Source organism: Cuculus canorus, chromosome 3 (assembly GCF_017976375.1).
Source record: "Cuculus canorus isolate bCucCan1 chromosome 3, bCucCan1.pri, whole genome shotgun sequence".
NCBI classification, from domain to species: domain Eukaryota; kingdom Metazoa; phylum Chordata; class Aves; order Cuculiformes; family Cuculidae; genus Cuculus; species Cuculus canorus.
The window spans coordinates 25,777,523-25,793,911 of record NC_071403.1 but is presented as its reverse complement, the minus strand read 5'-3'; the positions used below and the strand labels follow the sequence as shown (position 1 = coordinate 25,793,911).

At 35.5% G+C, this 16,389-nt stretch overlaps 1 protein-coding gene across 1 annotated transcript in view; it reads right to left on the bottom strand.

The window, feature by feature from the left end:
* The window catches only part of LOC128851626 (uncharacterized), a 54,806-nt gene that overhangs the window by 15,700 nt on the left and 22,717 nt on the right, over positions 1 to 16,389 (bottom strand). The window lies entirely within an intron of this gene.

Below are 16,389 nucleotides of genomic sequence, written 5' to 3'. Positions count from 1 at the left end.
ATTAATAATCTTCAAAACGAAAGAAAAGTTGAAAACAAGTACTCTGATTTTAATTTAATCAAACTTGTCAATTCAATTACCTAAAAGATAAGACAGTTCATAAATTTGGGGTGGAGAAATATTAGAAAGGGAAAGACAATACATTCATTTGCTCCTATGGGACAGAGAGAGACAGAGCATACAAGAGAGACACAAGTAATTTATTCTCTGTACAGCATGGAAAGGTTATCCCGAGGTGGCAAAAAATATAATGTGCCATAAAACCAATGTCTCTGTTGAGTCCATGGTTTTTAGTGCCCAGTAGAGTTATGAATTTTAGTTCTAGAATTATCTTTTGAAGGTATTTTGTATGTTTCCCTTGAGCAGCAAGGCTAAGAGGTCAGAGATGAAGTGGCTGTTCTGGATTAAAGCAAATGTGACACAGTTATGCAAGCTGGAATTTAGTATTCAATAAGGCTTATATAGCTATACTACTTCAAGGTTCTCTTGAATTGCCAAAAGCGTTCACTCCCTGAAACAAAACTAATGCAAAGGCCTCGGTTAAGCCTTTTTCAACTGCTAGAATAGTGTGCAGTAACCTTAAACCAGTCTTAAATGATAGCTGAAAATTAACTATGATGGTGATAGGACTATTATAGAAAATGGAAAACCTATACCTGGTATTAAGCCCTTGCATCTCTCTGCTTTGACAAAATTGTGAGAAAACCCAGAAAAGGTCTTGAGACAATCTTTTACCCAGCGTAACTTCAAAGAATTCCTGATCTTGTTCTAAAGCATTTCCAGAACCCATATGAACTTCAGGGTTAGGAGAGATGACAAATGGCTCAGAACTCTTGGTTTAACAGAACATTTTCCCACTGTATCCAGAGGCATAACCACTTCAAACACGTCAAAACAATAGTGTGAAGGCTCTAAGATTTCTTTACTGAAGTACCACAAACACTGGTTGTGCACAGGAAGCATTCCAAGCTGAAATTCTCCAAGAGATTTTTTGGGTTTTTTTAGAGACTAAACTCCAGCTGCCAAACCATATCTCAGACATGCTGTACTGTAGAGTTTTAACTATTCACTGGGTGGTTATCCTGCACTTAAAATTGCCCAAATTATGTTATCACTCAATAGATGATATCATAGATAAATTAAGTGTTCTAAATTACATAGGCTGTCATGCTCCCTTCTGTATGCTTCATAGCTAGTCAGTAATAAGACTGCAAAAATTCTAATGAAAAGGATACAGATATCTAAGGGTACCAAAGGGTAGAATGAACAGTTTCTTCCCTGGCTATGCTCCTTCAAGAGATAAGAACAAGAAACAAAACTGAAAAAGGGGATTCCAGAAAAAATGTTACGTGTATATATATATATATATATAAAATATGAAAATTTATATATGTTTGAAAAAAAAAAGACAGTAAGTTGGAGACATAGTGGAACTGTACAAACAAGGATTACATTAAGAACAAGAAAACACTTTCATGACTGAGTCAGACTTTTAAGTGGTTTTAAGGGACTAGAATGAAACTTCATGAGAGACTTAACAATCATATCCAAAAAGTATATTTTCACAAAGCCTAGTGGTCTTAATTCTCAGATGAGCAACTTAAGCACTTAGAACAAAATCCTTTTGCTATTAGACCAAGAAAATCCTATCCATCCCTCCACACAGCATGAGGTAATCCCGGCTTAAATGGTATGATGGATAAGGTTTTGGCTTAAATGTCAATGAAAGGATGCTTGTATTTCTAGAGTATCTTTCCCTCACCTTAAAGTCAACAGATTTCTGCTCTTCTCTATAGTAAGACACAATCAACTCACAGCTTAACTGACGAGTGTTACAAATGACTACTTTTTTTTTTTAAGTAACTCAGAAATATGTCTTCCATGTTAATGGTCATAGTAGCATGATACATAGGACCACCAAATGATTTCTAAATTTGAGTTCTGCGCATTCATTGTCACTGCCAAGCCATTTGTTGGCATTAAGTTTTATTAAAAGATAGTCCATCTACTAATTTTCTTCCTTTCTGTGAAAAACAATAGACACTAAAACAGAACAAAAAGAAGACTAACATAACAATATATTCCCCCACAGTTACCAAACTAAAGATCTGGAGTGACTCTTAAAACATTTATTTCCCTTATTTTATTCCAGCACCAAGGTGAAAGGAATCACAATTACTCCACAGAATTCGGTGTACAGCTTCCAGAAAAGAGAGTCTCTGTGACATCACAAAAACTGTATTAATCTTCTTAATCTATTGAGAAGCCTCTGCAGCATGCAAAAAGAATCAATTGCATTTTGAGAACTTTTTAACTTATGTAAACTAGAAAGCATTGCTAATTATAAAAAGAAAGAAAAAGAGCAAATTGATGAAAGTATCACCATCAGTATGAAGAATGTCATCTCACTGGACATTCTGTGGAAGACCCTGTTTTACATCTAACAAGCAAGGCAACAAAGTCATGCCCTAAGGCTAATAAAGAACCTGTTCTAACTAGTTGCTCAAAACCAAAGATACTTAAACATTGCACTTGAAGCATAACTTGCATCTAATCTAATCAATAAACAAGGATTCCATACACAGAATACTTGAAAATGTGATTGCAAACAATAAAAAAAGATGAAGATCATCCTGAGGCTTCTGCAGGATATTAGATGATTATGTAGTGCATGAACAGTACAAATTATCTGTAATTTAGAAAATTATCTACAAGATATAATAAAAAAAATAGTACACACAAATAAGAGATGGGTGTAACTCACTCTTCCTTGTACACAAAATGCAAGGCATAAAACTGTATTAAAAATAGTTTCTTTTTTTGAAATGATTGTAAAACAGAATTAATAGCTCAGAGTGTTAAGGCTGTCTAACACCCAACGGCAAATGGTTTGCCAACCATTCTTCCCCTAGTAGATTTATCATTATTATGGGGACAAGGGTCTACAATTACCAAAAACAAGAAGTATCTGATAAGCAACTTTTTAGCATCTATCCAATTTACTGGAAAAAGTATTTTTTTCTACAAACTTTACTATCCTTATTAAGAAAATTCCAACCAGAGAAGAATTACTTTCTTTTAACAATACAAAAAAGGAAAAGCAACTTTCATTTTATTTAACAGATTCATTACTACAGATCATTTCCCTGAGAAATATTCTATACAATCACAAAGAATAACAAAATCTGAATCTTGCCTAGGAGTCAAGAAGAGTTGGAAATGCTTCAGAGTCACCTTTAGCTCAACAGTGATTTCTACAGCCAATTAAACAGTGGAATTGATGGACTCTGAGAATGCCATATGCTGCCCTCTGCTGAAAAGATGATCATTATGACTTCAGGTCTTAAGGCTCGAAGGTCTGACAGAAGGGAAAAATAAGTGGAGGATCCTCTCATTTCAGAATGTGGATAATTCCTTTAGGGAGAAAGGAAGATCAAATGCTCACATGGGCAAAGAAAAATTTCACAGAACATATGGTGTATATGTATAAATTATCTTGACAAGAACATGAAGTCAGCAAATTGGTTATGAGAAATATAACTATTGAGAATTACATTGATTAAATTCATAAATGTCTTTAAAATGGCTACCTGTCAAGTAGTTTAGATCTAACATGTGACTTCCCTTAAAGACATTATAATATAATGAGGAGAGTCCTTCAGAATGAAAATATAATTTTTTTACACTGTCCATACTGTGTTTTTGATTGGTGCATATAAATGTGGATGTATGTATTTCAAAGTCCCTGTGAGAAATTTAGCAATGCTGCTGTTAAATAAATAACAAAATGTTTACACTAACTTTGGAATTCTTTTCACTTTCACAGACTCTTATATCTTAAAGACAAAAAAGGAGGAGAAGGAGATATATTGGGCATTTTTCTAATGTTTACTGTACTATAGCTCAAACATGCACAAAAAGGGAACAAGCATTAAAGAAACAGGCAGACTCTACATTGTCAAATAAAACTCGTGTTTCATGGAGCAACAGTCTGAGGATGGTATAATTGAACTTGTCAACTAATAGTCAAAGTTTATGGTTTTAAGTGAAAGAGAAGCTAAGAGAAAGATGCTTAACTATAATTACTTCTGTAATATTTTCTTCTAAGAGGTAATACAGCCACCCGCCCTTCTAAGGTAATGCAGTATTCCTGCACTACAGTACCACAAAACAACAACAACAAAACTAAATGGCATTTCAGTGATAGTGCAATCATATTTTTACCTTTATCTACAAAACAATATGTACCACCTAGAATAAATTATGAAACAAAGACTGAAGTATTGTCACAGACCACATTTCACAGGATTTTATAAAAACAATTATCCATTTAGCCTATATTGCCTCTGCTAGACCAATTTGTTACTATGCCTCTGTGTTGATTTTGGCTGGACTACAGTTAATTTTTCTTCATAGTAGGTAGCTACTATAGGGCTATGGTTTGGATTTGGGCTGATAACAGTGTTGATAACAGTGATGATATTTATATTTTAACCCAGAAACCAAGCTGTTGTTGTTAAACAAGTTAATTGTAAAGAAGAGTGTATAAATGTGAACTTGATGGGGATGAACATCAACATAAAACATGCAATAGCAGGAACTATTAATAGCAGGAACTACATAAAATATTCTGGATATTGCTGTTACCCATAACTGTAAATATCTCAGTAGAGGGACAGAAATAAAAATAGAGGAAAGAAGATGGGCTTAAGCTATTTTTGTGCCCTACTGATGTGCTCTATCTGATGTCTCCTACAAAATTTCCAGTATTCACTAGAATAACTGCATGACTGCCTGCATTTACATAGGGCTTTTCAGAAGTTAGGTAATGCAGAGAATAACTAGGGATTCCCAATATGTTTCAACTTTGCAGAAGTATAGGAAACAGAGGGATGGGCACTTGTTCATTCCAGAAAACTTCATACTAGGTAAGCTTTATTTAATCAAAGAACTAGAACAGAATTATCCCTCAAAGATTTTATATAGTTAAAATTATTAGAGTTTGGGCACTTATTTGCTCTCATACAACTAGTGAGATGTAGAAATAAAGGTTATCAGATAAAAAGCAGGCTTCACAAACTGAAATCTGAAAGTAGATTATTAATATTATTTTAGTGGAATGAATGGAATATTACAGTCAGCATAAAACCAGCTTGCAGATTGATAATACAACACCCAAAAGTGCTGTTTGATGTCCTGGCTCTTGGGTGCAGGAGGGCAGTGACCTGTCAGGGCCAATGCTAGGATGGAGCCAGCACTGGCAGGCTAGGATATCCTCAGTGACTCAAAGAAGAGCAGGAGAACACTTCAGACAGAAAAGGCCCGCAGTTCTGGGGGAAATGTAGTACCAGAAGCTCCACAGCAGCACAGATCTATTAATTTATTCCAATCTGCATTCGACAAGGTCACTTATCACAACTCCGTCTAAAAAAAAAAATAAATTGCCATGCAATTCCATTCAGAAAAACACCTGTATGTATTAATAATGAGTTATAAGGAGAAAGCAAAGGTAATGAGGTAGGTTAATCTTGGCTAACGACCAAAATACCACCCAGTCATTCAGTCACTCTTCCTCCTCAATAGGACTGGGGTGAAAAGAGGAAAATAACCCAGGAATTAGAAAGGATGTGGCCTGAGATAAAGGCAGGGAGATTGTTTAATAATGAGCGTTTCAGGCAAAATAGACTCAGCTTGGGGGGAAGTTAACTTAACTTATTGCCCATTAAAGTAAAAATGTAATTACTAATCCAAGTAGTTGGAAACAAAACGACAAACATTAAAAACTCCGGAGCTTTCCTCTCTGCATTCTCAGGTTCAAGTTCACTCCTGCACTCCAGACCTTTTTGCAACCCTGACTGGCACAGAATAAGTCAGAGGATGGGGGTTACAGCCAGTACACAGCAGTTCCTCTCTACTGCCACTTCTTTCGCACACTTTTGCTCCTCTCTAATGTGGACTCTCCATGAGAGGCAGCTTCTGTCAGGAAAATCATCTATTATGTGAGTCCTCCACGGGCTGCAGGGAACATCTATTCCAGCACTTGGAGCACCTTCTCCTCCTCTTCTTACTCCTGAGATCTTGACGTTGCCTCTGCTGTTTCTCTTACTCTTTTTGCTCCATCCTCCTCTCTCTGTCTGGCATTTTCTGCCCTTTCTTAAATACATTATCATGCAGGTGCAACAAGCTTGTCTGAGGGGCTCAGCTTTGGCCAGCTGTGGGGCCATTGCAGAGCCCACTGGAACCAGCTGTGTAGGGATATATCATCAGTTTTCACTGCGAAACCTGTATAAAGTCCCACTGGGATCTGTATTGCAACCTGTGCTGTTCAACAAAAATTATCTGATAGAAGGCTGAAAGATTATAAAGTTTGCTCACTTTTATAGTAAAGGGGGACTTTGATACTGGGGGACTAGGCAAATAAGAGGCACACAAAAATTCAGTATAGACAGACATACAGTGATAGAACGAAAGAAGAAAACTTCTGGCTTTACATAGTGATAAACTCTGAAGTATTATAACTCAATAGTAAGACCTTGGAGTTATAACAGATCACTGCTTGGAAATATCAAGAATATGTTTAATAATAGTCAAAAAAAAAGCAAAAAGGAAAATGCAAATTACTATGAAAGGAATACAAAAAACCATAGAGCCACAGAATAAATTAATAGCACAGCTCCAGACTGAATACTTTGTATAATTCTGGTGGTCCTTCTTGCCTCAAAAAGAACACAATATAATTGGAAAAGGTACAGAAAAAGAAGAAGAATGGATCAAAGTTGACACAATTTCTGTACAAAGAATGATCAGGATTCTTCAGCCTAGGAAAGAGATGGAAACATACCAAAGTCTGTATATTAGAAGTGGCATTAAGAAAGTGAACAGGAAAGTAATTTTCACTGACTCTTCCAATAGAAGCAGCAAGAAACAACAAAGGAAAATAGCTAACAGGAGATTTGAAACAAAAAAAATATAATCCTTCAAACAAGTCCTACCTCTGGCCACAGAATAATAGATTCTAAATTTCACTCAAAATATGATAAAAAATAATCACGGAAAACCAAAAATCTACGAAGGGCTATTATAAATAAAAATCTGTAATAAAAAATCCTCCCTTCAGAAATCTGAAGATCTCTGAGCTCCAAATTATTTAAGCCTTGAAGGGTATTCTGGGAAAGTATCACTCCCAGACTAAAATCTGTACAAACCAGATCAAAAATATACATCTTGAACACAGATCAGTGGCTCAAACATAGCCAGTGACATTTCAGACACCCAGGGTATCTGAGACCCGAGGCTGACAGACAGGAGACCACAGGAAATGAATCCTCCTGGAGCAACAGCTAGAGGCTAGGTTAAATGCACTAGGGCATTTCAGATAGCACTAGACACCTATATTTTGCTTATTAAATCCTTCCTTTTACATTGAAAGAGGTGGTGCAGGTCTATAGAGGCCCAAATGTCAATGATAACCATTTCCATATATAACAGCTTGGTAGCCAGTAAAAACACTTATTTTGTTTGTCAAAGCATGCTTGCTGGTGCCCTAGTCAGTCAAAGAGCTTCAGGTAATTAATGTTTATTGCCAAAGTCCTGCCTAACAGTGAACTCTAGCAGCTGATTTTTTATACTGATTACATCCAAATTACTTCCATATTGAACTATCCAGCTATGCTGCACACCACTCACTATATTTATTAAGGCCTCTTAGCACTTAATATTTTTCCAAAGTTTACATTTAGAACAGAAGCAGTTATTTGCTAAAGATGAGCATTTCAACTTCAGACATCACAGATACCTTGATAAATTAATAAAATGTCAGTGGGATTTCATGTCAAAAATTCAAAATAGATTCATATTCACCAATCCAGAAGTAATTCTGCCTCCCCGTACTTTTGAATAGCAACACTGTGGTACTTCATGAACATCTACTATTCTTTCCCAGGAAACTCTAGATTCATTCAACGCTCAGGATGAATCTGCTCTGATAGGAAACCATGATTGTAAGTAGAATTTTTATTTCATTTCCTGCAGCACGTGGAAATTGTGTTATAAACCACTGCACAATTGAGAAGAAGTTATCATGATTAAAATAGGTGATAGCTTTCCTGGAAAACGTGGCTTCTATCCTCCTGCTGCATGTCTTAATAATATTGATAAGGCACTTTAAACCAAGCTGTTCTGAGGCATCATTAATTGTACCTCTACATATCCTGTCCCAACTTATTTCTTAAATATCTTTTGCAGAAATGCTGATCCCGTCGTTGCAAATGTAATCCGTAAGAGTTCTGCTTTCAACATACAGAAGTTAATATACAATGTTAAGTACTCTGAAAAACTATATCCTAAGTTTTTTCAGTTTGCATATTCTGAATTATTTTATATGGATAACAACATTCTCTTTCCTCCTTCATTTCCTTAGAAGACTGTAAAACCAAAATAAAATAATTAAGATCATGAAGACTCAGACAGTGAGTGGCATGAAAAAGCAGCAATGCAGTCTTCGGAGCAAAAATGAGCAAGACAGAAAGAAGAAGGCTTAAACAAAATAGGCCAGCAAAGTTGAAATAGAGCTGTAACTCAGACCTGTATTTAATACATACATACTTAACCAAAATTGCATGGATTGTGGTCTGGGAATGAGCACTGGAATTTGCTTTACTGTCATAGATTGAAGAGTTCAAGACTGTCTGGTCAAGGAAAACTTTAGTGGATAGACAGGAAAGGGAGTTTGGAAAGAGGAATTATATTCAGTTGCCATCTGTTACAAAGACAAAATATGAGAGGGTCAAGCATGCTTATTGATGACAAAGTATTAGCAATTAAGCTCCAGAAGTCACTGCTGATTCTACAGACACTGAGCACACAAAACACAGTTTTTCTAAGGCTAGTAACTGTTGAAGGAGGAGAATGGGAAAGGAGGAACCAAGTGTGGAAGCTTTCAGTAGAGACCTTTTCACCTGGGCAATCAAGTCACATACCTGATGTAGAAGCTAGTTCCATGTCAAAGCACAAAGGCAACAAAATATTTAAATGAAAAATAGCACCAACCTTTTTTTTAAAAAAAAAAATTTACTTTTTCTCCATTCTCTGAAACAACTGAGCCTTTGTAGCCATAATGACCTACTTGTAGCAGTCACGAGCATGTAACATTTTGCTTTAAATTCTCAAACTCAGGCAAGTTGTAAACAACTAAAAATACATCCTTAATACTACTTCTATATCCATAACTGTCACATTCTTCCTTGGGAAATATTATTACTTTGCAAAGACCAAATTATTTGTAATTGGCATATGATTCTGTCTTCTAGAAAAGCAACATTTTGTTTTAATAATAGCTTTATCTTAAACATCATCCATTTTCTGACTTCACTTCAACGCCTGTGTGTAATACTGGCATAAGCCACAAGGGAAGTTCTCAGAGATAGCATAGCTGTACTTCAAAATAAGTTTAAAAATCATTAAAACATAGTTTAAAAAATATTAAAGGTCTATTTTTTTCAAAATGCGTATTTACTGTTCACCAAGAAAAAGAGCACAAATGTGAAAAAATATTTTCAAGAAATAGGAAATTCTAGTTTTTTAATAGTCAGCATGAAAACTGAAAAAAACTTGCATCATGATTGTCTTCGTGGCCAAGATACTCCAAAGAGAGGTGAGACCTCCTAGGTCAAAGTGATTCTTTGCCCTAGTTAAGATAAGGAACAAAAAGAGACATTCTGAAGTACACTGTTGAACTCACACATCTACTCAGCTTTATACGAATCACTTAAATATTCATGCTGGCAGACAGCAGAGTCAATCTCTGTCCGTACGGCAAAACTATCCTCATGAAGTGTAGGAAATGTAAGTTTGTCTTTCTGGAGACAAAGGAAGAAAGTAAGCTAAGATCTCTTACATCTGTGCTGAACACTCTAACCATCAAACTCTCACACAGAATGGCTACACAATTATCATTTACATCACTGGACTGGTCCTTTCCCTTCTTCCTCATTTCTTCTATTTCTCCTGAAGGCTGCTGGTTGGATAAGCTAATGCCAAACTGTGATTTGCCTCAAGTAAACCAAAAATGCAGTCAATTCTCTGCTTTTCGAAAAGAAAACTTCTTCCAGGATTAGTGGCCTAAAAAGAACTTGGCACCAAGGAAGAATAATAATGCTCTCAGCAGGAGTTATTGTATGTCTGACAGTGTCACCAGAGGTGACAACAGAGCTGCAAACTACAAACACCTAAAAGTTTACAACACAAACGGTCAGGAAAAAAACTTCCTGAAAATTTAGACCATATAATAGCTCCAAACTTTTCTTAATATCAGTCAAAACCAGAACGTGAACATGGATGTATAAACGGTGGAATCTTAAAGAGGAACAGAGACATTACTTAGCATCAGCTACTTCCATATGCAAATAATGCATCCAATTTCTGTATCCACAAGTCAAAATAATGTGGGCAAGCAGCTAAATAGTCACAATATCACCATCAAAGTACTCAGAAACATGACCTAAAGTGAAAGAATCAAGAAATTTCACCTCTTTACTAATAATGGACAACTAGATTACAGTCTATAAATATATACATAGGAAGATAAATTTTATTCCAATCTCACAGACAGAGGCATAACAGGACCCAGAGGCAAGTAACTGAAGACAGACAAACTTAGGATTAACAGCATAATTACAAACGAGGAGTAACTCATTGAAAATCGTGGTAGATCCTCCCATCGTTGAATTATGCTTTTCAGAAAACAAGGTAAAGTTTTGTTTTATCTTTAGAAAGACATGACCTAGTTCAAATGGGAAGAAACTAAGACAGCCATGAGGTCTCTGTTGTACAGTATGCTAGGCTAGATGATCACAGTACTCCCTTCTGGCTTTTTAATCCACGAAAATGTGTACATTTCCATTTCAATGAAACTGCATCTTTCAATGAGCATTTTTTAAAGGAACAGCTTTCTAGTGAGCTCTGGTTATGCCTTGAAGGCATAGAACTGTTTTGGGGGAGGCTTGTGAAAAACTTCTGGATAGCACAATATGGTGTTACTCTGAATGGGGAAAGCATTCAGTCTTTTTTGCTCCAAAGCTGGGACCAAGTACAGTACACAGTAGAATCTGCTTTGTTCGACTTATTTGAAAATTAACTCTTTGCAGCATCACTCTAAATTAGTTCATGGACTCAGTTCCATCATCATTTCACAAATTTGACATTGGCTTAGCATTACCTAATTTTAATTTGTATTTGTTTACCAGATACTCTCTCTTAAATCACTACAAAAAAGGGAGTCTAAAGTAGCACTGGAATAGGTTTTGATCAAGATATCTCATTTATTTTCCTCAAACAGGAATTTTATTTTTGTGCATCCAACAACATGGAGACCTGAACCAGCATAAGACATTGGGCAATCACACGGAGTATTTCTTATTGCACCAAGACAAATCACTAGGTTGACACAGACTTCAAAGAATCCCTGACTAGCCAACGTAACCAGTCCACTATTTTCCAACTATGTTAAACAATCACTCCATAATATTAGAGAGATAATATTTTTTAAAAAGCCAATACACTACAGGATTTTGAAGTTTTGAAGTCACTGATTTTGACAGTTAACAATAAATTCAACCTAATGTGTTTTCAGTATGGAGCGCAGAATGTTACTTATTCACATCTATTTCATTTTCTTACAGTAGTTTCCATTTCATTAATATCTTCCTGCCACTTTTATTATCTCATTTAAGATGTGTAAAAAGTCAGTCAAAAAAAAAAAATTGAAGATAATCCTGACTCCTGACAGAAGTAAAACCATGGATCCTTTACACAAAATTAATTTTTCTGCAGATAATACAATAAAATGGACAGACGTTCAAGTTCAATGACATAATATCAGCTTGAGTGTAGGTTCCCAAGGAATGCAGTTTACAAAGACTTAAAACACAAGCATACCTTAAAGGTAGAGAGGATAATCATAGTAGTATACTACCTTTTGAAAAGGTTTCATTATTTTGTGATTTAATATCTGTCTGCAATTTCTATGTGTGTGCTATAATCACATCTAACCTTGAAAATATCTTGCATCTGGTACATGCTTTCAGCAGAGACCTTATAAACTTGAAAACCAGATCTGACTTCATACTTGCTGTGATGCCAGCAATAGATCAATTAATTATTTCTTTGCTTTTGGCTTAGTGTTTATGAAAAACTTCTTATACTAGCTATCAGTTGTTGCCTTTTTGTTAATATTTTTCATCATCATGTCTGTAGAGGTCACTGTGATAGAAAGGGCAAGTCATATAGAAAATATCTGTAGTCATGAATAAAAAGTTCAACAATAATGCTATTTCTTTTGCCTTGTTTCATCCACAGTGTTACCTTTCACAGTCTGACCTCAAATATGTAACAATACCTGATGAGAGCATATGAATAGCAACAACCACATGTTTCTCTATAATTGCTGTTTGTCAGTCATTTTTTCAGCATTAACAACATTCCAGACAACTCAAGGTCAACTATATCTTACGCTAAAGGACAAGGCCCTTCTTATCAAAAGAAATGGGCAAGCCAACAAAATCTATTGCCAACTTCCAGAAGAGTACTTGATTCTGGCTCAGTTTTGTGCCCATGACTAAGGAAACCAAAGCTATTGAGAATATCCTGGCAGTATAAACTGGCAATCAAAGCAACTGAAAATATCACTAGCAGCATTTTTCCCTTTTTACGCATGTATAATCAACTTGGTGTATTTGCACAGTATATTAAGAGAGTTAAACTAGTGCCCTGATATGACCTTCCCTATAAACATGACCTTAATAGTGTTATAGAGGATGTTTACATGAAGACAATTCTTTATCTATATCTAGGGTGCATTAAAATGTATAAAATTACATGAAGTATATCACCAACTTTCCATCTTAGATCTTATTAAATTTACCATGGAAATAGAAAAGAAATATTAAGCTAAAAATAGATTTTAAAAGGTGATGCTACAGTTTTGGTGTAAGACTCTAACTAAGCATATAAGGATTGAAGAATTTAGGTAGGTATTGTCTTAGTAAAGGTATAAATGAAAGAATCAGGAGAAAATAAATTTAGAGAGAGTTTTGCAAAGAAAGTAGGCAAATATCACCAACCAAAAAGACAGCAATGATATACCTTAGGGATGTAAATAGGAATTATTGTTTGCCATTTTCACTAAGTGATAGATAAAACCGCAGGGAAAAAAAGTACTCTATATTCTGATTTCTCTTATACTAAAGGCAATGGGATGTCATTTGTTCTTCAAAATTAGGCATTTTTTAACAGACAATAATGAATTCTCAATTTTTATAGCCAAAGTTGAAAGAAATTCATAAAAAATATAGCAACTCAGCTTAGAAAGGCATAAAACTACAATATAAATTTGTTCAAAGGCAAAAATGCCATTTTAAAAGTCTTTAGATTGTTTTTCATGAGAAAAATAGTTTCAATTTTAATACTGAACTACTCATCCTTTCTGTTGAGTAGTAAAGAACAAAATTAATGTATTCCAATCTTTTGAAAGATTTTCAAAGAAAGATTTAGAAGAATCTAATGCCATGAAGGAATTGGCAAGAACATCAGTTCACCTTATGCACCAATTGTTTCATCTCTTTTGGCAACAACGTTGTTTTTCTTCAGACTCACAATATGACCCCTGTCTCACTGCCAAAGCAGTCCTTGACATTAGTAAAAGAAATGCTGGTGGTAGCAGATTTTATGGCATCAAAAATGGCAGATTCAACATCACCAGTCTCATGAGAGCAGTGGACTATGCTAATGGAACTTTTCAAAAAAAATTGTTTAACATCAGCCTACTGTTGATCCTAAAAATTGAGCAATGCTGCTTCCTTGTAACTAAACGTCATGCAGACTGATTAATTCCAAAATATCTCTGTTCTTCCTTAGTTACAGAATAACCAGTTACCAAGATGCATTTCTCACAAGGAAGATATCAACTAATGAAAACTGACACCAAGCTAAACACAGTATTATAAATATCTTATGAAGTTTTACAGAGATTGCTTAAGCGATAAGTGCTACAAGCTCTGCTCAGTCTAAGTTCCAGGCTTAGAATTATGATGTGCATTAACTAATGCTGTTTGGACTCCATACAACAAGTTTTAAGCCTTTTCATGATAATAATGCAGTCTATAATTAGCAGCCAGACAAAACTCTCAGCTCCCATTCTCTTCCAGGTATATTAAATCAATCAAACATGATGATGGGGGAACACCTAGGTGTCAAGGTATTATTATAACTTAACAATGTAGCACAATAAATGGATAACATGTAAAACGTTTGTTATACACATACTGCTTAATTTATTGTAAAGTAACAGTCTAACAAAATCCCATTGTCCAGAGCTATTTGATCACATAATCACTAAATATCTTACTGTTTCGTGTAAGGGAATACATATAAACACTAATTAAGAAGGATCAAAAATATGACAAGACAAACAAATAAAGAAAAAATATTTTGGGAGAAATATGTAGAGAGAACAAAGACTGAAACAACATAACCACTAGAATTTCTTGCTTGTATTAAAAGTAATGCTTTGAAGTTTTGTTTACCTACACAGTCCTCATGGAAATATATATCTATAACTACATATTTTGAGTGTATCTCCTCTTTCTGTCCCTTTCCTGCTGGGGTCCTCAGTTCACTGCAAGTGCATGCTTAATTTTAATACTCAGGCAGCTCCAATGAAGTCACCATGAGGTGTCTGGTGTAAAGGCGTTTTTTATATGTAGTCTCTCTGAAGAAATCATCATTTCACGTCTTCACACAAATACTTCCCACAATATAGTTGTGATTTAGTGTGGGACATTCAGGCACTTATGTTCAATAGTTTAATAGATCAAATAATAGAACAAAGAAGCCAACAATTAACTAAGTACTTATGCTTTTATTCATGATAGAATATTTACTTATGGTGTACTTAAAGTATGTACAGCTGTATACCTCTCATTATTTAAATGTGTGTTTTAACCACTGAATGAAAACAAAATAATGCAAAACTTTGGGTTCCCAAATATGTATTCCTTTTATCACATTAAAATATCAGGTAATTCTTAATCTCTTTTAAGATCTGTGAATGCTACAGAAGTAACAATGAATTTATGGGGTGACATCGCAAATAAAGCTACAGTGACTTGCAGCAGTAATTAAATATTCTTGTTTTTATGGAAAATATGCACTGGATTTAAACTGCACACTTAATGTTGTCTAAAAAATAAACCTGACCAGCAGTATGAAGCAGGTTTACTGTTCTACAAGAATATTTTCAAAGTGGATGTGAAGAACTCAATTCTCCCCTCAGAAATGCTCAGCTTAGATGGTAGGTAGAGAACAAAAATACCTTGGAATACATTGCATCAAACGTTTGACAAGCATGACACTTGAGAATGGTGGTTTTCCTCTGCTTATTTACAACAAAGGAAGCAATTAGAAGATATATTAGAAGATAATATTACTTCAATACAAAAAATGTTACACAGTCCTTTACTGCCAGTGTTTGTTATCCAAAATTATTTAGAAATATATGATGAGAAATAGTGAGTTTAATGAAACATGTAATTAACTTCAGCTGGATTTACATAACTACAAAGTGTTCGAGGTTGGAAGGGACTGCTGGAGGCCACCTGGTCCTCCCCCAGCTCAAGCAGAGCCACTCAGGTCCAATTGCCCAGGATCATGTCCAGGTGGCATATGAGTATTCAGGATTAGCTATTCCATCAGTTTCCCAAAAATCAAGGTGAAGCCAACTGTTGTTTAGTCTCCTAAGCCATTCTTCTCAACCTCCCTGAAGACAGGACTAGTTTTTGCTTTCCTCCAGTCCTTGGGCACTTCTCTGAGGTCACCATGATCATTAAAATATCATTGAAGGCAGCCTCACAATGACATCAGTCAGCTCCCTCAGTACTTGTGGATGCATCCCATCAGGGTCCATAGACCTTTATATGTCCAGTTTTCTTAACTATGCCCTGACCTTATCCTCTTCCACCAAAAGCACATCTTCCTTGCTCCAGACTTTCCCTTGGTGTATAGGGTATGTTATTTCTGAAGGCAAGTCTTTCTTGTAAAAGACTGAGGTGAAAAAAGCATTCTGTACCTGTGACTTTTTCACATCTTGCATCACCATGGCGCTCACCTCATTCAGCAGTGAGCCCACATTTTCCCTAATGTGCCTTTTTCCACTTATGTACTCATAGAAGACATTCTTGCTGTCTTTGGTATCCCGTGCCAGTTTCAGTTCCAGCTGGGCCTTGTCTTTCCTTACTGCACCCCTGCAGGATCAGACAGTGTCTCTCTATTCCTCCCAAGTTACGTCTCCCTCCTTCCGCTTTGATACACTTCGTTTACGAGTCTGAGTTTTTCTAG